This window comes from Armigeres subalbatus, chromosome 1 (genome assembly GCF_024139115.2).
Source record: "Armigeres subalbatus isolate Guangzhou_Male chromosome 1, GZ_Asu_2, whole genome shotgun sequence".
NCBI classification, from domain to species: Eukaryota; Metazoa; Arthropoda; class Insecta; order Diptera; family Culicidae; genus Armigeres; species Armigeres subalbatus.
In genome coordinates this window covers 163,997,926-164,022,148 of record NC_085139.1, presented here as the reverse complement: position 1 = coordinate 164,022,148, position 24,223 = coordinate 163,997,926, and positions in this window count along the sequence as shown.

Genomic DNA, 24,223 nt, shown 5'->3' with positions numbered 1-24,223 from the left:
ATCCAGGTACAGGACTTTTCAATAGCTTTCTTTTGTACCACATTAGATGATGGAGGGATCTCTGCAAGTGTTGTTTTTAGAAGTGTTCGGTATTGTGAGGTGTCCGGCGCTGGGGGATCTCCCCCAACGCCAAAATTGTCTTGAGGAAAAAACAGATTTTCCGCCATTTTTTATAACGTTTGGACTGCTCCGTTATCTCCGTCAGCCAACAGCACCCTGCATGTAAGAATTGATGATGTTCTGTTCGGCCTATATAATCGAATTTAACTTTCGAGATCTATGTTGAATAGTAGATTAGACGAGCGTATGGCCCTGACTAAATCCATCTACCGTTACAAAAGATTAGATGATGTCCTACCAAGAATTCTGATGCTCGATTCGGATCCATCTAGCGTCGCGTCTAATCAGATTTGTCGGTAAGCCATGTTCTAGCATTATCTGCCACAGTACATTCCATTCCACCGAGTGGTTCGCTGGCAGCCCTAAAGTCAACGAACTGGTAATAAGTCTGCATATTACATTCCCATAATTTGTCAATGATTTGCCGCAGAGCTTAATAATCTTATCGTCCTTCTCGAAAACCGCTTTACTATGTGGCTTTTTTGTAGACAGGGCATTGGTCCGAAAACCCGACTGAGCTCAAAATATCAATAACCGCAGTGGGCATATTGAAGATCAGTTCCTTAGAACATTGTATTAGTCAATAAATAGCTGTCCGGCTGACACCAAAAGTACAAAATACATAATAGTTACACCGTGATTGCAAATGCATAATCCTAAGATATGTTACCCATTTCAAAATATCCTACAAGGTTAACGTTACAATATAAGAAAATGACCCAGCTTTGATGAGAATTCACGCTCCCTTCACATTCTCCTGATGTAAACGTTCGTGGTATGTCTCGCACATCTAGAGACTACCTTCTGCACGCGTATTATACCGCGGCTCTGATGGGTCATAAAACCGCGGTCGATACCTGCACCTAACTTGGAATAGGTTCCTCCCGGGCAATGGCATGCTAGATCACGGTATACCTGTCTACCTCTATAACTGAGTTATTTCTGCTTGAATAACATTATAGGTTATAGAATAGGGAGCGGATAGATGATCCCAGTGTGAACCGCCGTGCAGCGCACGTAAACCAACAGAGCGCTCGCGATTACTCAATCTGCTTTACAGAATGTGACAAAATATATCTAAAAGAATCTCCACTAGTGTTGGATCTACAACGAAAGAAAGACTTTAGAGTAGTTAAAATTCATGACCATTTGATTTAATCTCCTGGGATTCAACCGATAGAGTAAAAATAAAAATATCTAATTTGCAGTTCTGATTGGATTCCACTTTTCTCTTCCGAATCACGTTTTTCAACTACAGCAAATCCCTATTGTCGCATCGTAGTCGCAGTCATCGAGCAATCGACCGCCATCTGTTCGCTTCCATCCATTTGGCACGTCACGGGGAACACGTCAAGCACTCGAGTGGTATTACTCGATAGAGCAAAGGTGCATCCGAATGTAATACACCCCTCCGCCATAACCCGACCCCGCCACGGTGTGCCCACAGTCAGGCGGTACCCATATTCAAGAGAGATTGACTGTGGCAGTTGAGCTAATAGATAAATTATTCAAACAATACAATTTTCCATACGCAGTACATTCGGGCAGCGAGAAGTTAGTTATTCCATCGCCGTCGCCGGTTACTGATGTTGCTTGTGCCGTATCCCGCGCCATAATGGTGGGAGGACCGTGCGCCAAATTTGGTCCGATGAATTTATGCATTCGGCTGCAGTAAGCGCGATGCTGTAATTTTAGTTGACTAGTAAATCAGTTTGGAGAGCTTTGATTGAGAAGATCACAAATCAATCAATCAGATTGATCCCACGGTCATGAAAACAGCTGACTGAAAGTCGTAATGATTTTGCAATACAGAATATAATATTTAGAACTGCCATTTGAGTTTTTTGAGCTAAACGAAACATTTCAATAGAATCTACTAAAATGTAACTAAAATCATTGACTGGAAAATGGAAACGGATAAAAGCTTTCTGCACTCGTTCCAGTCGAACAATTTAACCGGCGTGGTATAGGGCCTTTAAAGTAACATCGATATTTAACTTTATAGTAACATCAGAATTTAAAAGTAAGCTCTCATTAACAGCGAGGGGAATTTTAAAACTTCAGAGAGCAGGCACAAGCCAAGTGCAAAAACGTCGGATGAAAAAGACTTACTCCGCTATTTAAATCATTTGAACGGAAAAACCTAAAAAGAAGGATCATTTGTAAACGGCTCTGGTAGTCTCGTATACTTCAAGTTTCGGCAAGGAACCTCACATCAAATAATAATGAATTATCAAATTGACCTTCATTCCATGGGACATTTGGCTACAATGTTTCACCGCAAAGTGAGCAGAAAGATTTTTCAAGTAGGCTTCAATTTGGTTCCTAAACAATTAATTATTTGTTAGCTCTCAGTAAAAATTCTCTGACCGAGAATTGCACAACAGAATTTGATAAATAAAACCATGTTTGTATATTATTAGGTACACACTTTCGTTCAAATGCCACCGTTGGATTCATACTCAAGTGACGTCTTTATCTGCGCCCATGACCAGAACCAGATAAGCGATCGTCTTGCAACGCAAAATAGACACAACCTATGCTATGTAGTGGTTGTTGATCAGCGCATCGTTTGCCTGATGAAGTGATCTACCGCACAGTAATCGATGACGTTCACGACTATGCGGCTAATATGACAACGGTAACGAAGCGAAGGAGATGGCGAAACGTGGCGACGCGACGGTCGGTGGCGTACTTGTTCAAGTTCGAATCAATCGAAGCACTCGATAATAATGCACGGCTGTTGCACATCTTCTAAGTCAGAAGCACGGTGTTCCTATTCATGTACAAATCGCTTGTTTTAGGTGAATGTCATATGCAAAAGTCGTACTAGGATTATATTTCGTTCCGCCATTTACAGATGAAATGGTATTTGGTGACATTAGGTTTGCGGCACAATTGACACGTGAAGAATTATCATCTCGCCTCTTTACATCTCGATATTGAATGGACCATCGATAAACGGAGAGATCGAGGAATGAAAGGAAAATCTAGGTACTAGACCCAAAAAAGCTCGTTGCTATGAAAAATGACAACAGAACAAATGTCATTTCCTATTGTTGATGTGTACGTTATTGTCCAAAGATGATCTAGTAACCTGAAAATTTGAACATATCGACATAAGGAGAGTGAATCCTGAACAAAATATGTTCAGAACACATCGAGATAGAGAGATATCGAGATAGGGAGGTTATCGAGATGTAGAGAGTCGACTGTAATAGTTTCTCTTAAATAAGTTTCTAATAATTATTCTTTACGTGCAAAACAGACCAAACCATTGACAAGCTTTAAGCTTTGAAATGGTATTGAGGCTTTGAAATAGTATATTAAAACCTTATATTCGATGCAATAATGCCCTCATAACATACAAATGAAGGCCAAGAATGATTTTTCATTTTTGTCATTTTTTTCATTTTTTCATTTCACGAGCCTACATCTTTTGACTGAATAGACATGACGTTAAAATATTCAAGGATTTTCTCATCTAGGGTATTTATGCACTTACATATGGTTTAAAGATTATACAATTTGTAAACGGTCAATTGCAGTGCAGTCCGTAAGAATTTGCAGGAAGCTGTTCTGTCCGGGTTTGGATCATCACGAAGGGCAGACATTTTAAAACACCTTTGAAGCTGGAAGACGAACACAGTGGAAATAAGTGCTAGAAAAGATCCAATAATGCAATGACGAAGTTGCTCGCATATTCCCTAAAATTTGATGAAGATATGACTGGAAATTAGTTTTTATTTGTCTCACTTTATTGAGTAGTTGACTGGCCCAGATTACTATGGGGAGAAAAAAAAGTTGTCTAATTCCACGGGGCACCCCCCCAGGATTGTGTCTTTGGATGAGAAAATCAATCTCTGAAAATTTCAGCTCAATCGCTTGTTGCATAAGCTGGCGCATTTGATTTGAAGTTTGTATGGGGATTTCAGCCAAAATGTATAGGAAAATACATCTCCGTCACTCATTCGATCTGGAAATTGGTTCTGATTGCTCGATTGACCTCAGAATTGCAAAAACGGCAGTTGGTATGCTACAGAACAATTTCACAGAACATTGCATGATGATTAAATGAACTTTCATATAATTTTCGGCGGATTTATTAGGAGCTGATTTGTGTATTTTTGGGTTTTTTGATCGAATCGCATCAGCCGAAACCTATATAAAAGTTCATTTAATCATCATACAATGTTCTGTGAAATTGTTCTGTAGCATACCAACTGCCGTTTTTGCAATTCTGAGGTCAATCGAGCAATCAGAACCAATTTCCAGATCGAATGAGTGACGGAGGTGTATTTTCCAATACATTTTGGCTGAAATCCCCATACAAACTTCAAATCAAATGCGCCAGCTTATGCAACAAGCGATTGAGCTGAAATTTTCAGAGATTGATTTTCTCACCCAAAGACACAATCCTGGGGGGTGCCCCGTGGAATTAGACAACTTTTTGTTTCCTGGGCCAGTCTATAATGAGTAGTCTTCAACATTATCTCATACCCAGTGGTACTTGTAAAGAAACAGAAGACTTCTCGATCTATTGTAGCAAAAAGTGTTGAACTAGCATTTCATTCCTATTTATATTGACTGAGAGGACGTGACGGCTGCCGTTAATGGTCTGCTGAAAACATGATTTTCAAATAAAGTATCCACGTCGATAATTAGAAAATTTATTCCAGCACTTTGTGCAATTTAGTTGATTTCAGCTAACCACGGAGTATTTAACAACCATTTCATTGAATGTGAGTATAGGGAGAGGATTTCGAAACATGTTCAAACTTAAAATGTTCGAACGCGTACTTTTCCCATGATATTTGTTCGCTTGAAAACTTGCAATGCGTGCCGCAATTCTTCCTGTTTCGATGGCATGTTCTAGGCAATATTGGAGTGGAAGTGTGTGTGCTACAATTCTAAGAATTCATTCACATAAAGTCATATATCTGTGAAAACATTATTATTCTGATGGAAAAGTATTGAAGTCATTCGATTTTTTAGTTGCCACCCGTTATAAGAACTAAAGGCTGAATTACAGGTAAAAAAATGTCATTCACTGCTCCGTAATAAGAATGCTTCATTTTTCAAAATAGGTTAGGTTTAAGCAGAATTGAACTGAAATTTGGCTGGATTTTTGCATCCTGAAAATACGTTGACTTTCAACTATGGATTCTGTTCAAAATACCATTCGAATTCTTTTCAGAATCGATAACAGCTTCTGTTCAGAACCTTCAAACGGATTCTGTTCAGAATCCCAAACGGATTATGTTAAGAATCTCAAACAGAATCCAAATCGGACTCTATCAAAAAGTTCAAACGAATTCCGAAAGGATACTGCTCCGAATCTCGATCAGAATTCTGTTCATAATCACGAACGGATACTCTTAAGAATTCCAAACGAATTCTGTTTGAAATTCCGAACGGATCCGGTGTTGAACTAAATCTGTAGATTAAAAAAACACTTTAATAAAGTTAAAAAAAAATCCAAACGGATTCTGTACAAAGTCCCGAACGGATTCTTTTCAGAATCTCAAACGAATGCTTTTTAGAACTGCAAATGAATTCTGTTGGGAAATCCAGGCAGATTCTGTTTTGACCCTCAAACGAATTTTGCTCAGAATCTTGGGTGGATCCTTCTTAGAATTTCGAGAGGGTGCTGTTAAGAATCTCATATGAGATTTTTTCAGAACCCTCCGTTATTTGCTACCGCAAGTTATAGTGTACAATAAATGTCAACTATAGAAAACATAAGATCCAAATTACAGAATCGATCGACATATGATCATATGGAAAAACCGCCTAAAATATGTTCTGCCAACTGAGCCGAAAAGATGCCTTGGTGAAGTTTCGTGTCAAGTCCGGTACCGTCAACTGGGGGGAAGATGATCATTTTCAAGACTAAACATGCAATAACAATGTGTGTTTACATTTAAAATCGAAACAAATATTTTCAAAACATGTACTTCTATACGTTGCAATAATCAACAACTTTAGTTTTCTGAAATGCGTTCGCATTTATTAAAATAAATTAAATTATCACACATTTTTTGAATAATCTGGTTTGGGGTGAAGTTGATCAAGACAGCTCTACTAAAACCATTATTACTTAATAGTCAAAATATGAATTTATGACTATCTCACTCTTTCTTTTACAAAATACATTTTCATGATTACAATCGAAAAACTCGGATTTCTACCTAGCGGTAACATTACTTGAACGGAGAATATTGTTGACTACCGTTTTATAAAAAAATTTGGCACTTTTGACTGACCTATATTTTATTTGAAAAAGATTCACAGGAATAAAAAATGTAGTTCAAATATACAATATTTTGTAATATGCAATATGAGCTGAAGAATAAATATTGCAAATATACTTCAACAGCTCGAAAATTCTGCACGGACCTTGATAGTAAGCATGCTGGGGAGCAGTGATGTAAAGTATCCGAGTTTAGCAGTGATTATTTATAGGCGATTCATTGGATTCACATGAATAATGCAGAAGTGTATTAAAATCTGACATCCTCCGGTTGCGTGTTGTATTAAAATCTACCAATTCTGAATTAAAATTATACAGTATCTGGATGGAAATCACACATTTTTTTGTATTGAAACTTTACCGAATCTGTATATGCCAAATTTTATACAGAATAGGAAGATTTGTTTTTTAAGTGTAATTGTCACGCTTTGGCAAGCCAACGCCATTACACCGAAAAATCAGATTGAGAGAAACTCGACTACAGTCTGACTAAGCCGCCGAAGATCGTTCCGATGATGAATGCATGATTAATCTGTAATGTCTGAACTATCTGTGGAATCCGCAGGAAATGGGATGCCAATAAAATCTGTAGCAGATCCGAATACACTGGGGTCGCTTTTTACTTTAATGGATTTTATCGATTTCCTATTTCAATTTATAATAAAAAGACAGGAACACCGTCTTTGACTAGAGGTAGTACAGATTGAACACGTAACATCAAGACAACGGACAAGACACAAGACATTTCGATCACGAAAAGTTTTCTCCTTACCGGGGCGGGAATCGAACCCACGCTCCATAGCCCTTACGCCTAGACGATTTGCGTCGCTAACCCACGGTCACGAAGCCTACACCACTTTTTTAACAATTCAACAACCTTTTTTTCGTAAGAACAAGCAAAAACAAACCGCTTAAAAAGTGACCTCAGTATAATCAGCAGATAAAAAGGACTTGGGGAGGAGAATGAAGTTAAGAGTAAAGACAATTCCCTAAAAAATAGAAAATTTCCAGGAAAATGCCTGGTCCAAACATTGGAAATGACAATCTCACTGTCTTCAATCAATGCTTGTTCTTACAAAACACTTACATAAGACATTTAAGGTGACTCGGGGAGGCACTACACACCGTGTTTCGCAACTTTGGAGCGGCGTATTTCGGTTTTCAGTTGTTTGATGTAACTGTAAATGTATCAGCATGTAGATTGCGAGTAAGCACGCGCCGGTGATACTTTTACGAATTCATATTTGTTGTAGAAAAAAAATTAAGCATTCAATGATGAAATGATGACGATTTGATGATTGTTTGTGCTTCCCGTGTCACCTTAACAGCGGTCAATATTTAGGATCTGTAAAAAGCCTTTATTAGATCCCGAACACAATATGACAAGAAACATTTGCCTTGCATGCTCTGATTTTTCGAGAATACAGTATGGTCCATAAAAAAAATGCGAAAACATCAAAGTTATAGTTACGTAGTTACATAGTTTAGAGACTATGTTACATAGTAACAATTTTTTTCATTAACATATCACTAGATACAAATCTCGCTTAACTTTTCAAAAGGACCTAAGTAACATTTATTTCATAATTTGAGTACTGCAATCAAAAGCTTTCATGTTGTTCTGTTGATTGCGCTATTCAAATTAATTCATGAAAAAATGTTACTTGGGTCCTTTTGAAAAGTTAAGCGAGAAATGTTTTTTTCATGATACCTTTGCTTACACACATATATATAGGAATAGTAGAAATAGGTAGAAATAACCCTTTAATGTACAACAATATAAGTTAAAAAAAACATTTTCGCATTTTTTTATGGGCCATACTGTACGATGCTATTTTTTGTAATCAGAGTTAAATTCTCGAATATTTCAATAAAAGCAGAAATTACGATAGCTTAAAACCGAAATTTACTGTAAGGATAACGGGATGAAAATTCTGCAACACAATTGTCTCCCTTTTTTGTTGTTGACAAAAATTTTCTGATCTTTGTCATCATTATCTCCGACAAAAACAAAGCTTTGTTGTGGCTTCTCTTTTGTCTGTTGTTTCGCATGCTCATCCATGGAAAATTGATTCCATGTCCAAAATACATTACCGATATTTGTCCATTATTTTTCCATACAAAATCAAATCAAGTTCAACACCGATCAAACGTTGACCGATTTGAATATTCGATTAAGAGTATCAGCATCATTGGAGTGGCTTTTAGCAAATATAGTATATTAACAATATAGCCACAGAGAACAGACATGGAACAGAACAAAATTTCTTGCAAAACATGTGTAAACAAACAAACCGAACCTCAACGCCATGGACGTCGGCATTGCAACTCACAAAATCATTTTGACAACACGATTGCGCTGGTTTGCTCTTACATATATAACGAACTAGCGCGCTGTGGCATTTTTTGATGACGCTAGCGCTGATAACGCACGGAATAACGGCGACAATCCAAAGATATTCCAAAATGAACAGCTATCGTCTATTCCCTGTGATATAACTCACTTCGTGAATCTTTATAACTAACGGCTGGAAACGATGACCAAGAGGTGTCATAATAGTAAAAATTACACTAATTTTACAATGTTGTACAATTTGAATTACATTTCTAACTAAGTTAATACTAAGCATAACTACGCTCTTCGCTTCAAAACAACCAATGTTGTCAAAAAATAACCAACATTTTCACATTAATAGCATATTATTTGGTGCTTCGGCCCTACGAAAATGCATGCACAGCACATGTGCGCGAAATAAAAAAATATGATATTAAATTTGCGAAAAAGAATCCATGTGGAATACAATCCCACAATCTCGTACTCTATAATAATATTGATAATTCCCATACCGCAATAAAAGAGTCATATAATATAATGTAAAAATAAATTTAAAAAAATTACTAGGCTCTTTTGGTGAAATGTCTTCATTTTTCATAAAACAAATTTTAGCTCCATTTAATTCCACCACTTTCATTCATTTTTTTTAATTTTAATTGCCAATAAGTAAATCATTTCCAAGGCTGACTTTCGAAATTTGTAGCTTATTGGACTATTAGCACAATGTTTGTCTACAACTTTGCCAGGCCGTTATTTGAATTCCACTTAATATATTATTAAGAGATACTACGGTTCTAACTTCTAACGGTTATTAGATTTCGTGGAGAGCGAGTCAATTGGCGTAAGGCCATTTGGCATATGGTCATTTGGAATAATAGTGAACAGCGTGGGAAGTGGGATTCATTTGGCATAACGGATAATTGGCATAACTTTCTTTGAGTACACTGAATTAGTTAGTTGGTGCTAAAAAAACCGGAATGATGGATAACACATGTCGATAATAATATTAACAAGGCATAATTCTTTCGTAGAAAACATGCATGTTCCGTTTAGCCGATACAAATATTTAAAATCTATTTTGTCTCCCCCCCTCGGATTTTTTTTGCCAAAAAAAAATATTTTGAGGGGGCAACAAAATGAAATTCGGATAATTTTGAGGATTTTCAAAACATTCTTTATCCCCCTTGACGTTTCGGAGACCAGTAGGACAAAATGTAAATTAAATATTTGTAACGGCCTTATAAAGCAATGATAATGATTATTCTCCTTGCTTGGATTTATAGTTTGCCAAGTGAAAATCAATGGTAAATGAGTTTTCTTCTTCAACAATAACGCATCTATCGGGAAAAAGGCAACGTGGATACAATTCCTTCGTTGGAATTGGGCGCTTGCCCTGTATTAAGGCAATGGTACATGTGATCCCTTCTTTAAAAATAATTTTCCGATGTAAATCTATGGTGGAGGGTTACGGCAAGGTGATGGTCTTTCGAGTCTTCTATTCAACATCGCTTTGGAAGGGGTAATACGAAGAGTAGGGATTAACATGAGTGGTACAATTTTCAATAAGTCCGTCCAGCTATTTGGCTTCGTCGACGACATAGATATTATGGCACGTAACTTTGAGAAGATGGAAGTAGCCTACATCAGACAGAAGAGGGAAGCTAAGCGGATCGGACTAGTCATCAACACGTCGAAGACGAAGTACATGATAGGAAGAGGTTCAAAAGAAGACAATGTGAGCCACCCACCTCGAGTTTGCATAGGTGGTGATGAAATCGAGGTGGAGGCAGAGAAATCCGGAGACGCATAGTGGCTGGAAATCGTACGTACTTTGGACTCCGCAGACGGTCCGATCGAATAGAGTTCGCTGCCGTGCCAAACTGACAATCTACAAAACTCTCATTAGACCCTATGGACACGAGACCTGGACGATGCTCTTGGAGGACCAACGCGCACTGAGAATTTTCGAAAGGAAAGTGCTGCGTACCATCTATAGGGGGGATTCTGATGGCGGACGCTTCGAGTTGCATCAGCTGTTGAGAGAACCATCCATCGTTCACACCGCGAAAATCGGAAGACTGCGGTGGGCCGGGTACGTAGCCATAATGTCGGACAGTAATTCGGTGAAAATAATTCTCGACAACGATCCGACGGGAACAAGAAGGCGAGGTGCACAGCGGACAAGGTGGATCGATCAGGTGGAGGACGATTTGCGGACCCTCCGCAGACCGCGTGGTTTGCGTAGTGCAGCCATTGACCGAGCTGCACGGAGAAGACTAGTATTGCAGAAGTAAGTATTGCACAGGCCACTCCGGCCTTAGTCTGGTAATAAATAAATAAATCGACCTCATTAGAATGTGGATGTTTTTCACCCACTGAAGAAGGAGACTGCGAGGATAGGCTCAACCGTTAACTTTACCAAGACAAAGTACATGGTGACAGGTAGAGATAGACGAAGACCTAGTGGTGTTGGTGCAGAGGCAGTGCTTAATGGGGATGTGTTTGAAGTTGTTGAAAGTTCACCTTGGAACGCTTGTGACATGTGACAATGACCCCAAGTAGCACAGATTGTCACAATTGAATTACGGCGATCGATATGCGACAACATTATATGTGAAATTTTAATAACTGTAACTGTATTTGTAACACTAGTGCAACCAAAAAAGCGCAAAAAATTGAGCTACTATGTGACTAACTATACGGTCTCACATTAAGTTGCACTGTAAACCATCCGTAACATTTCCATGTTACAGTAACTGAAACATTCTGGTCTTGATTACCACTTTGTAACTATTTAGTGACTTCTACTTGTCAACATTTTATTTGGTGTCATGAAACTTTGTTATGTATTTAATACGAAAATAAAACAAATCTGGTCACAATGTCACTGAAATTGAATGTCAGTAATCAGAAAGTTGAAGACATGAATCTAAAATAACAAATGGTAAATGTTTATATGCGAAGTGATATTTTTATGTGATGTTAGCAGAGATTAATGTGCGGAATGGAATTTTTGGTGAAACCTATCATTTTAGATAGCTTAAAACCTCGCGCCCTCGGTTAAACCAACTTTTAGGTTTCATCATTTATAGTAACATGAATGCATTTTTCTTCTTAAATAAGTATCAATAACAGTGAAGAAAAAACAATTTCTCCATTATTAAATCTCTCGAATTTGAAATTAAAAGTAGATTCATAGAAACAGCCGTTTTCTTATTTATTATATTAATCATTTACCAAAAACATATTATATAGGCATATTTCCGAGCATATTTCATCAAACGACCGCATACATGATAGTTCAAAAGATTTGATAATTTATGTAATTTTTCAATGTACTGATCTTTGGATTTGGATAATGCTTCTGCCTTACGTGAAAGGTCGTGTATGGTTCAATCGTTTCTTGCTAAATTGCATCTCTATATTTTTTACTTTTCATACTGTCAATTCCAAAACATGACCCTTATGGAAGCCGTAGATTTATCAACATCTTTCTCAAGCAGTTGTTCAAATAATACTTCATAGTTAGAAAATTATTAATTTTTAAATGACATAATTTTAGCATCACTTATGCACACCTTTGGGTTTCGTTTTCCTTTATAAATAGGAATGGCAATTTTTTCTACTGGTAGAATCATAAAAAGATTGATACACAAATTCTGACGGATAAGTATTTTCCCACATTTTGTAAAACAAGAACTTTGGTCGAAAGGAACATTTAATCATTAATGCACTGTTGTTGTTCTTGGTTTAAAAAGTTATGGACAAAAAAGGCTATGTGGAAAAAAACTATAGTGAAAAAACATTGAACAATTGAATCTAAATACAAATTTCCGAGATATTATTTTTCAAAGAAGCAAAAGTCGACTTTTCTCGGAGAGGCATTAGGCAGTAGATAGACTTTAAGTAATTGTAAAAGTATTGACTTAACACTCAAGTACGTTCGACCTACCTTATTTTATAAAACTAATGCCTGTTAAGACAAATCATAGTTTTGTTAAATTGCTGTGCACTAAACAATATTAAACTAGTCGATATTTTTAGTACTGTAAACGATAATACCAAAATTCGTTTTTCTAAGTGCACATGAAACTTTTCAGTATACAACGATTTCCGATATGGACAAAATCATTTCACATGCAGTGTTGATCATATAAATAGGGCTATACAAATCCGTTACATACGGATTACAAGTAACCTATCATTTTTACAAATCATAAACAAGTTACATTGCAACTAGTACGCCTGCGAAGATTAGTTACTAGTAACAATATTTTTTTGCAACACTGATGTGACTCACCTCAACATTGAATTTAGTTACATTGTAATTTGCTTCCATAGCTATTGATGTTGCAGGGTAATCGCTTCGTTTGACGTTTGGCAACTTTTGGAATAATTCGCATTGTGTTTTATTTTAATTATTAAATTCAATTCCAAATTAGTGAATACACAAAAAAGTATGCATGTGCAGTATCTTTGCATCAAAATTATAATTCGGCACCAGACATCAATGGTGTTAAAAATTCAAATCAGGATGGAGGCTCTCTCACTATATAGGCTCCCCCAGATCTAAGCGATTTCATCGCCGCGATTCTATCGTTGAGTCGCTGCAGGCAATGTTCTATTTACGCTTCCATACCAACGACGACAGAATTGCTGCCGCCTAGCGATATAATCGCGTCGCGTGTGTTTGGGGGAACCTTATATCACGATATTATTGTGTTGTTTTTGTTACTTGGCATCTACTATTTAGATAGTCTTTCGGTAACTAATTAAAAACTTTATTGTGACTTTAGTGCTTATGACAGTTCAATGTTATGGTTACAATTCAATTACCCTGTAACTGCTTAAAAACTGATAACACATTTAGTTTCAAGATGACTGAAAAATGACCCAAATGCAATCAACCGTGACTTAGAATGTTTCAAGCATCCTAAATCCAACCATTATGTAACCTTTCATTTATTTTTTACTAGCAGACCCGACGAACTTTGTTTCGCCTAAAATTGATTTATTCTCTGATTATTTCTTGCGTTATGCAGAAATTTCTGTTTCATTTGTATGGGAGCCCCCCTTTCCAAAAGAGGGAGGGGTCTCGAACCATCTTAAGAACCTTCCCCGGCCCCAGAAACCTCTGCATACAAATTTTCACGCCGATCGGTTCAGTAGTTTCGGAGTCTATAAGGTTCAGACAGACAGAAATTCATTTTTATGTATATAGATATTTAAGAGTGGTTACATGTACTACTTGGGACGTCTCCCGTGGAGTGAAAAGACGTGTTGCTGCTGCAAATTTGGCCTTCTACGCATTTCATAACCAGTTTAGGTCCCGCAACATGCAGACGGATTCTACCAGTGGCCCTTTATGGACATGAAGCATGGACGGACCGGAGAGCTTTCAGGGTTTTCGAGTGAAAAGTGCTGCGTACAATACTCGGGGGGAACTAGAAAATGGTGTGTAGCGCAGACGCATGAATCATGAGGTGTATGAAGTATACAAAGAAGTGATTCGTATAAAATACAGCAGACTTCAGTGGACTGGTTACTTTGTGCGAATGTCGTTCGCGGAAACTGGAGGAACATCGCCCAAGTTCGACGATTATGGAGTTCTACAATACGCCTGGCATAGGTGTATCGTCGCTGTAGATAACAAGGTATCCAGGTGGGTATATCCTCGATCTACTGAACACAAAAAAATGGATTCGAAAATGTCCACAGCGTGTAATTTTTAGAATTTTAAACTGTGTAGTTTTATGTTAAAAAAAAAACAAATAACCCTTTCTTTTTCACAGTTGCAAATTATGCCAAATGTCCGTTATGCCAAATGACTCACTCTTTTATTGCAGTACAAAACTATGCCAAATGTCTTTATTCCACTGACTTTTTGCCAAAATGACCAGACCCGATTTCGAACATCATACTATTAGACAAATCTGATGAAAGTTCACAATACAATACATTTCAAAATTCACCATCTGACATGAGTTATTTACAAGCTACTAAATGATCGAGCTCAAATTACTAAATGACCGAAATCCTTGAAAGCAACAATCCTTTTTATTAGAATTATTTAATTAATAATTAATTATTTCTTAATTATTTATTAATTATTAGAACCATTTAGTTTTCCATATATTCATAGCATTTGAGCAATTCTGTGTTAGTGTTAAAATAAGTTCAATATGAATTATATAATATTGTATAAAAAATGTCATTGAATTTTAAACTTGCCTCGAATTCTCTGCAGCCGGAAATTCTCGAGAAAATTATTCACAATCCACTTCAAAGAGTCACATGGTATCGAAAAACTATCATGGTTAAACAAAATATAAGCCTAATGATATGCCTACCTATTGTATTAAAATGCAACCTTGTTATTTATTATTTTTTCTCAGCACAGCTTTGAAGACTTTTAAAAATTCTTTGAGTAATGTAATAAATTTCAATAATTTTTATAAAAGGTTCACCGTGATCTGGGAACATGCATGTCAAGTAGTGCAATAACGACAGCAGGGAATGTAGTGGCGGTTAAATTTAATGGGAAATAAATAAGTGCGAATTATACATAGCCTATAGACTATCGTGTATCGGAAAAATTGGTGGGTGTGTGAATGCTACGTTAGTGCGCTTCTAATAGCTTGAGGTTGATTTGATTTTCATGGTTTGCTATTTCTATGAGGGGTTTGTTTTCATTTTAGAGATGCCATATATCGTTGCCTACTCAGATCTAACTCGACGATGAGTTACATAGCGCTTTATTTCACTAACTACAATCGGAACGGATCATACCGAACGACTTGTGGTGCAGAATAATATTTGGATTCATAAACACACATACACTGCGATGTACGTTTTTCCTTATAAATCACTGCACAGCATAAGATGACCTTTCTCTCCACCACTTCACTGCCATTAATCCGATTCCTCCGCCGATTGTGTTCGTCGCTCGCGACAGCACAGTTTTACCGATTTACGTCACAAATTGCGGTACACTAATGATGGGAATTTACAATCGAGTTGACCGAACTTATAGGCGCTGTTGTGGTCATATTTCCAGCCATACTATTCTATTGCAAATAAAACTAAACTTTCAAGGGTACTTCGTAAAAAAAATTCTGCTCTTCAGTGGAACTGGGAAACCCACCAAATCGATAACATCACTTTCCCCCCACACACATAGAGAGAGAGCGCCAGGAGAAAAAGCTCCCTTCTTTACACCGACGGATTCGCGGCACGGGCTGCTAATCGCATCCTTCTCCTTTGTTACCACTTTGATAACTGAGAGCGAACTGAGGCATCGAAATGTGTAATCTGAAAAATGGAAACACACTCTTTTTACACTCCTGGCCAGGAATGGCCTGCTTTCCTTCCACTATTGGCGCTCACACCGATCTGGTCTGGTTGCTTTGGTTTATCCCGTGATAGCGAATGGTTATGCACACAAACATCACACATACACGATTCGATTATTATTAGATCCTAACATACTTCTTCTATATTCCGATACCTGTGTTATTGAGTCACTGTGGCCTGTGCCCTGCTAGGCAGTATCCGAAACAGCGCATATTTTACAAGGTACCAAAAATTGGCAACTCAACTACCCACAGTCAACACAAATATTCCACAAAAATATATAACTCAGTTTCGTCACATTAATCATCCAACTCCGGCGGCACCGAGCGCTTCGAATTCGAATCGAGGAACCAACCGACAAACACTCGTCCGGAACCGACGGCGGCGGCGACTAGACAACACTTGTGCACTCGAAGACGATCGTTTGGCTTGTGCGGAAAATTATCACCTAAAATTTTCACTTTCCATGGAAGCGACTTCCCTATCACACCTTGTGGTCGCTGTCGTTAAACTCCCCTCGTAACATTCGTCGTCGTATGAGCGATGGGATTCTCTCTCGGATATACATAAAAATGTCCTAGCACAGTGTTTCCCAAATTCTGAGTTCTATGTTTGGTTCAATGCAAAACTATGCAACTGTTCATCCGTTCTAACATTATTTTTCTGATCATTCTATTGATCGTAGATTGTTATCAAGCCAGTAAGAACAGACAAAAACTAATGCACACAAGAGCCGAAATAATGTGAGTAATCAGCTAATTATATTCTCAGTTTATTTATATTTATATAACAACACACGCGTTGGGGGGCTTTGTCTTTATACTGGTGGCAGCTGATTACATGCTGCGAACCGGAGTAAGTTGCTCTGTCGACGGTCTGGCTGGTTAACCTTAGAGGAATTACAAATTAGGCGTGCAAATTCAACCAATAATGATCGATAATCAAATACCAAAAACGGCTTGTCAAAAATTGTCGATTTGGACACTAATTAAAATTAGCTTATTAGAAATTTGAAGGAAAAAGTAGGTGATAGGTGAAATTATAGTAAATTTGTTTTCTTAAATTAAGTTAAATTTATAAATATACAACAATTAACAAACCAGACTAGTTGAACGAATTTGGCATATCAATTAATATGGGCCATTAAAAAAACAATCACTGATTGTTCGAACATAGACACATTTTTCGTCCTCTTTGTAGTTTACCTGTGTTATTTTTAAATCTAAATGTGTTGGCTACCAATTCGTTATCTGGAAGATGAAGGCGTTCTGTCGGTAGCTCACACATAAGTTATTATAGAACTGCTGATCATAAGTTAAAACAAAATTGAAAATTTAATTCAAGTACCTCACAGCCAATTAATTTTTCGAATTTGTCCCAACTTTAAGTTCTTTACACAATATACATACTCTAAAGAGTGTTAATAAATTATGCTTCTAATGAATTTTGAATTCGTTACGATTAACTCATTTTACTCTATGACCAAAGATTATGATTAAAGATCAATTCATTTTTGACAATGAACGATTAAATTACTTTTAACAATCATTAACGATCGTGATTAATGAAAAAACGTTTTGAATATGATTAACGATCGTGAAAATCAAGTCGCTGGCATCCCTATCTCGCATAATGGGTTTGTGTAGCAGCCAACATTTAGCAAACGTATTCCACTGAAATTTCTGTATAATAATGAGAATAAAATCTTATGTATGTATACAAAACACATCTATCGTGAATTTTACATTGAGATGTTGGTTTCAAAAACATGGTGTAGTGCCACCTACCTGGATTAAATATTGACACAGAATCTGTAATGATTAAAGATTAACATCCGATTGATAAGATATTAATAATAATTAGACTTACGCATTGTGTCAAAAATTGTCTTTTTAAGTTTATGTTTTTTCAGCGTTGAATTCAATATGTAAACAGTCGAATATTTTCGAATCTTCGACCGAATAGTTGAAATACGCTTCATCTTTAAGTGTGTGAAGTGAGTAGCGAGTAGCAAGAAGTGAGAAACTAGATGTTCGAATTTAGTACTACTTACTAAGGAAGTAAGAAGCAAGGTAAGAAGTAAGAAAAATGTAGCGGGAAACAAGAAGTGAGATGTGATAAATGAGCAGTGATAAGTGAGATAGCGAATAGCAAGTAATACGGAGCAAGGGATGAGAATAAAGGTTAAACGAAGAAGTAAAGAAGAAAGTAGCAAGATGGAAGAGAGAAGAAAAAAGAGGGAATAAAGAAGAGGGAAGAAGAAAGAAATAAGAAGATATAAGGAAGAAGAAATAAATAAGAAGAAAGAAGGAAGAAGAAAGAAGGAAGAAGAAAGAAGAAAGAAGGAAGAAAGACAAAGGATTTAGTTTTCTGTTCTCTGTTCCCTCAGTTCACTGTCCATTTTTCACTTCTCACTTTTCACTTCTCACTTTTCACTTCTCATCTTTCACTAATCAAATTTCTAAGTATTCGGTCAAACGTCATTCAGCCAAATTGTTTTCGGTCAAACGGCGTTCGGCCAAATGACCTGATACCACTCACAACATTGATAAACGATACATAGAACTATTGATAAACCTGAGGTTTTTGTAGCCGTTTGCACCTAAAGCACCCCTAACCATAAGATGGTCACCACTTTGCTTCGCAGTTGGTGGAAATTTTGTTGGATCCAGTCCTGTAGTCCCCATTGGCGTAAATAAGGGGGGGCTAGGGGGGGGGGGGCTTAGCCCTCCCTAGAAGCCGCCCTAGGATTTGATAAGTTAGTTAGCAGTGATATCAGTTTTCAACATATAGCATAATGAATTACCGAAAAAGTTTGAAGACAAAAGAGTTATCTCTCATATTCACTCTATCATACTTAATGAAATGAGTGGATGAAAAATTAGCTTGTTTCTGAATTCTGAGAAAGATTCCCATCACCATCCGAGAAGGATTCTCATCAGAATCCGAGAAGAATTCTCACTTCAATCTCTAAAGAATTCTTTTCGGATTCATCGAAGTATTCCAATCGTAATCCAGAAGAATTCCTACTGGATTCTTTCCAGTATAGTTAAGCAATACCCTTGGGAATCTGTGAAGAATACCCTTTAAAATCCATGGAGGATTTGCTTTAGAATATCTCGTTGATTTGCTCCGGAATATCTCTAGATTCGTTTTAAGATTGGTTTAGGAATTCCTTGAAAAATCAGAATCCTTCGGCGATTTGCTTCGTAATCCTTTGAAGATTTAATTCGGAGTCTATCGACGTTTTGCAAATGGGATCTCTGGACGATAAGGAATCCGGCTAACGATTAGCTTCGGAATCCCGCGAAGAATTGCTTCAGAATCATTCGACGTTTCGTTTCGGAATACATCGACGGATTGCTTCAGAATTTCTCATAGATTTTGTTCAGAGTCGCTTAACGATTTTTTTTGGAACCATTCGACGATTTGCTTCGAAATCTTTTGATGATTTGCATCGGAATCCCTCAAAGATTTGTCTCAACATCCTTGGGGGATTCCCTTCGGGATTGCTGGAGGATTCTTTTCGGAATAACTGAAGGATTAATTCGGAGTCGCTCGACGATTTGCTTCGAAGTCCTTCGACGGATTGCTTCGGAATCTTTCGACGATATGCGTCTTCATCCCTGGAACATTGCTCATGAAATACCTGGAACCATCATATTGAAATTCCTGGAGAATTTTCGACGAAATCCCTGGAATATTCCCCTTCAAATTCCTGAAATATTCCCGTCGAAATTCCTGGCGGATTCCCTTCATGATCCCTGGAGGCTCCCATCGGTATCCTTGAAGGATTCCTGTCGAAATATCTAGAGATTCCAATCGGAGTCCCTGGAACATTCCAGTCAGGATCACTAAAGGATTCTCATCAGAATTCTTGGAAGATTCTCGGCGGAATCCATGGAAAGTTGCACAATTTTTTTTTCATTTGAAATAGATAGAATATTTATGAAGTATGCAAATATATCCACTGCCTGACGCTAGTCGAGCGCAATTAAACATAGACTGTGAGTTGTTGCTCACACGTGCACACGTGCACGTGCTTGAGAAAAAAAAATAATATGAATGAGTGTGATTGATCCGCAATTGCCTTAGGTGGTTGGACTGCATTTGTCACATTACCGCTGATAATTAGATGAGGTGTTAAAATGTTCGAGAATTTTTGAAAAGAGGGTCGATATCGAGAAAAAATATAAAGGGGCTATAGCTCCCCCTAGGCATCGGAGGTAGTTACGCCAATGGTAGTCCCGAAATAATTAAATTTTCTCTCGCCCATGAAGCCACACATTTCTGAGCATACTTCAGTCGCTTCTTCGTATTCTTGGCAGATATAATATTCTTCCGCGAATAGCGATCACGGTATCCTTCAACGACTATGATGTCCGATATCGTTCTAGATGGTTTGCTCCTTAGGATTTTGCCGAATTCCATGGAGGAAAAGGTGGTTGTAGTGGTCAGTAAGCTTTGACTTACGGCTAGTGTCGGAAGCAGTATCAAGTGATTTTGATCTTTGAAAGTTATGAATCACACACTGTATCGACGATCACGACTGATTACCAATGCCGGCGATTTCGGACAAGCTTCCGTCACATTTCTTGATAAATTTTCGTGTTACCATCGAGATTTTTCTAAGTGGAACAGCCATCCTACAGAAAAAAGCACTTTGGTGCTAAAAGTTATTCAAACTTAGTAGGAAGTTGCTAAATATTGATAATTCGACTGATCATTGTTTACTGGACAATTCTTTTAAAAACGTCTTTAGTGTACGACCATTTTTTGGCATCGGTTTTGTAACTTTTTCCAGATAATAATTTTAATTTATTGATTGGTTGTACTTTTTGATATTTCAAATACCCACAAACCAAAGGGGCCTTAATTAGACGTCGAATAAATCAAGGGTGCAGCTCCTCTGGTAAGGTATTTTACTTATAACTGATTTTATATATGCGCGTGCATATGCTGCACGGACAAATTTTTTACACACTTATACAAAAATGCTGAGATTGACAACATTTTGTCGAAGTTCAAATCAGCATAACTTTGGTTTGAACTATCCGAACCAAACTACCAAACTGACAATCTACACATTAGACCGGTAGTCCTCTATAAACACGAGACCTGGACGATGCTCGTGGAGGACCAACGCGCACTTGGAGTTTTCGAAGGGAAAGTGCTTCGTATCATCTATGGTGGGGTGCAGATGGCGGACGGTACGTGGAGGAGGCGAATGCATAAGCTGTTTGGAGAACCATCCATCGTTCACACCGCGAAAATCGGACGACTGCGGTGTGCCGGGCACATAGCCAGAATGTCGGACAGTAACCCGGTGATGGTTCTCGACAACGATCCGACGAGCACAAGAAGGCGAGGTGCGCAGCGGGCAAGGTGGATGGATCAGGTGGAAGATGGCTTGCGAACCCTCCGTAGACTGCGTGGTTGGTGACGTGTAGCCATGGACCGAGCCGAATGGAGAAGACACTTCGGCCTTAGTCTGAATAAATAATAATAATATATGGGTATCAAATTCCATGTTTTTGCAAGCCGATGCATATAGAATTTATATCAAAGACTCACCAGCCAATTTGAAATAGACTCCGAATATTTTGCGAAAGTTACATCAGTTCCATATCTCTGCGTATAACTGGCGGATTGAAAAAAAGCAAACAGATTACTAGAAGAGCTCCGATGGTCCCGGTTTTTATCAAAATCGGATAATTCTAACCAAGGTTAAATATGCTGAATTTCGACAAAATTTTGCCTTTATCAACCTTTTTGTCTAAGCCCTGTAAATAATCAAATTGAATGATTTGCGTAGCGATCAATAATCAAGTTATCTTACGCATTGAGTAAACAAGAAATAATACAATCAACGATAATTTTCTAAACTTTGATTACAATAGAGTTTTACGAGAAATTTACGAATTTCTGAGATATTAGAAAGATCACTGGCATAAGGTTATTCTTCTAGTGCAGCGGTTCTCAACATTTGTCTTAAGATGTACAACTTCAAACTTTTGCATTAGTTGAGGTACCCCCGCTTGACAGTAGGCTTCCGAGCCTCTTGGAAGAATAATACCGAGCCCTTTGGAAGGAAGCTTCCGAGTCTCTTGAAAGCTTTTGAATCTCCTGAAAGTAGGCTTCCGCAGCTCTTGATAAGAGGCTTCTGAGGCCCTTATAGAGAGGCTTTCGAGTCTCTTAAATTGTGGCTTTCGAGTCACTTAAAAGGAGGCTTCCTTTGTATACTAAAAGGACGTTGAACTTCTTCACAGAAAAAAAAATGAAAAATAAACAGCGCGTAAAACTTGACATGCGGAAATTTACGCTTTTCAACGCTCTTGAAAGCAGGTTTCCGTGCCTCTTGAAAGGAGGCTTCCGAGCCTCTTGAAAGGAGGCTTCCGAGCCTCTTGGAAGGATGCTTCCGAGCCTCTTGGAAGGAGGCTTCCGAGCCTCTTGAAAGGAGGCTTCCGAGCCTCTTGAAAGGAGGCTTCCGAGCCTCTTGAAAGGAGGCTTCCGAGCCTCTTGAAAGGAGGCTTCCGAGCCTCTTGAAAGGAGGCTTCCGAGCCTCTTGAAAGGAGGCTTTTGAGCCTCTCTGAAGGAGGCTTTTGAGCCTCTCTGAAGGAAGCTTCCGAGCCCTTTAAAAGAAGGCTTCCAAGCCTCTTGAAAGGAGGCTTCCCAGCCTCTTGAAAGGAGGCTTCCTAGCCTCTTGAAAGGAGGTTTCCGAGCCTCTTGAAAAGTGGTTTTCGAGCTTCTTGAAAGGAGGCTTCCGAGCTTCTTGAAACGAGGCCTCCGAGCCTCTTGAAAGAGGCTTCCGAGCCTCTTGATAGGAGGCTTCCGAGCCTCTTGATAGGAGGCTTCCGAGCCTCTTGATAGGAGGCTTCCTAGCCTCTTGAAAGGAAGCTTCCGAGCCTCTTGAAAGGAGGCTTCCAAGCCTTTTGGAAGGAGGCTCCCCAGCCTCTTGAAAAAAGGTTCCCTCTTAAGCCTCTTAAAAGGAGGCTTCCGAGCTTCTTGAAAGGAGGCTTCCGAGCCTCTTGAAAGTAGGCTTCTGAGCCTCTTGATAGGAAACTTCCGAGGCTCTTGAAAGGAGGTTTTCGAGCATCTTGAAAGGAGGCTTCTGAGCCTCTTGAAAGGAGGCTTCCAGGCCTCTTGAAAGGAGGCTGAGGCCTCTTGAAAGGAGGCTTCCGGTCCTCTTGAAAGGAGGCTTCCGGGCCTCTTGAAAGGAGGCTTCCGGGCCTCTCGAAAGGAGGCTTCCGAGCCTCTTGAAAGGAGGCTTCCGGTCCTCTTGAAAGGAGGCTTCCGGGCCTTTTGAAAGGAGGCTTCCGGGCCTCTTGAAAGAAGGATTCCAGGCCTCTTGAAAGGAGGCTGTTGAGCCTCTAGAGAGTAGGCTTTACAGAATCCTAAAGAAGGTTTCCGAACCTCTTGAAAAGAGGCTTCTGAGCCTCTTGAAAGGAGGCTTCCCAGCCTCTTGAAAGGAGGCTTCCCAGCCTCTTGAAAGGAGGCTTCCCAGCCTCTTGAAAGGAGGCTTCCCAGCCTCTTGAAAGGAGGCTTCCGAGCCTCTTGAAAGGAGGCTTCCGAGCCTCTTGAAAGGAGGCTTCCGAGCCTCTTGAAAGGAGGCTTCCGAGCCTCTTGAAAGGAGGCTTCCGAGCCTCTTGAAAGGAGGCTTCCGAGCCTCTTGAAAGGAGGCTTCCGAGCCTCTTGAATAGAGGCTTTTTGGAAGGAGGTATCCCTACACTACTAAAAATCCACACATATTTATTGGCAAACATCCATAGATTTAACTTATGATGTATATCAGCGCACACATAATCATTCTATTATATTAGGTTGGAGCTATTGCAAAAATTTATAACAGCGACACATATATCTTTTATAGATATTTTTGGCACTTGGCAGTGCCAAATCGGACCGATTAGATTGCTTTGCTGCAACTCAAATGTGATCAAATTCAGTTGCATATTTGCATTTTTATTTATTCATTTATACTTGTAGAGTAAGAGCTAACCCTTATAAATTTCTATAATCGGATTATTCGTTATTCTCTCCACATTCTTACAATTTCCATTGAATTCTGATCAACATAAAATTTAACAAGACAACAAGAAAACAAAAATTAAATCTCGTTCTGTAATCTACCGCTCACCCATTCAATTTAGTTCCCTTCATGT